This window comes from Elephantulus edwardii, unplaced genomic scaffold (assembly GCF_000299155.1).
Source record: "Elephantulus edwardii isolate Elephantulus edwardi_28Jun2011 unplaced genomic scaffold, EleEdw1.0 scaffold00034, whole genome shotgun sequence".
In the NCBI taxonomy this organism is placed as follows: Eukaryota; Metazoa; Chordata; class Mammalia; order Macroscelidea; family Macroscelididae; genus Elephantulus; species Elephantulus edwardii.
In genome coordinates this window covers 17,280,194-17,281,089 of record NW_006399784.1, presented here as the reverse complement: position 1 = coordinate 17,281,089, position 896 = coordinate 17,280,194, and the positions used below count along the sequence as shown (strand labels likewise).

Genomic DNA, 896 nt, shown 5'->3' with positions numbered 1-896 from the left:
CTAAACCCAGCCTGCAGATCTGGCAGAATAAGATGACATCATGAGTCCTTTTCAGGGAGCTCTGATGGCGTAGTGTAGTCTATAGGGAGCAGCACTGCTGACTCAAAAGACTTCAAATTCACCTACTGCTCGGTGGCAGGAAGATGAGCAATCTCCTTCTGTGCAATTTGCAGCCTCAGAAACCCAAAGTAGGGTCAGATATGAGTCAATTCTGACTCAATGACAACAATTTTTGGGTTTGAATTTAGGTCCTTTTTTGTGATTCAGGATGGATTTTCAGATTTATAATACTTTATATTAAAATTAATTTGAAATAAGGAACTGGGTTTTTAGATAAGTTGAGATGAGTCTTATTTGACTTTCATTAAAAATATAACTCAAGATGTAATTATCTCCAACTGCTCAGCCAATTCTATCATACAATAAGCACAATAAGCTATTCTGTTGAAGACCAGGAAAATGTGTGCTGTTATGTGCTGTCGTGCTGGACCCGACTGATAGCTGAGCCTTCTGTGACTTTTCAGAGGCAGCAAATTGCTCAGGGGGAGACTGTCCATCTTTCTGCAACAGAGCAGCTGGTGGATTTGAACCGCTTTGGGTTGGCAGTGCAACTCCTTAGCACTAGGCCCCCAGAGCTCCCTGAGAAAGCATGTGGGTGGAAATTTTAGCTAAGAAAAAATTGTGTTAAAAATAAGTGGTCTGGGAGGGACTATATAACAAAGAAAGAACCCCCTTTTTTTAAAGCAAACTTGGGGGGGTAAACGCAGGAAAGAAAATGTGCAACAATGAATGGAAATCCGAGTTCTTTATAAACTTTCATTTAAATCTCAATTAAAAAAAGAAGTATTAAAAAAAGACTTTCCTCAGTTCAAACAACCATAACCCTTATTTCTTTT

The 896-nt window shown here is 39.2% G+C and overlaps 1 protein-coding gene across 1 annotated transcript in view; it reads right to left on the bottom strand.

Moving 5' to 3' along the window:
* Positions 1–896, bottom strand: part of RNF175 (ring finger protein 175) — an 85,011-nt gene that overhangs the window by 74,550 nt on the left and 9,565 nt on the right. The window lies entirely within an intron of this gene.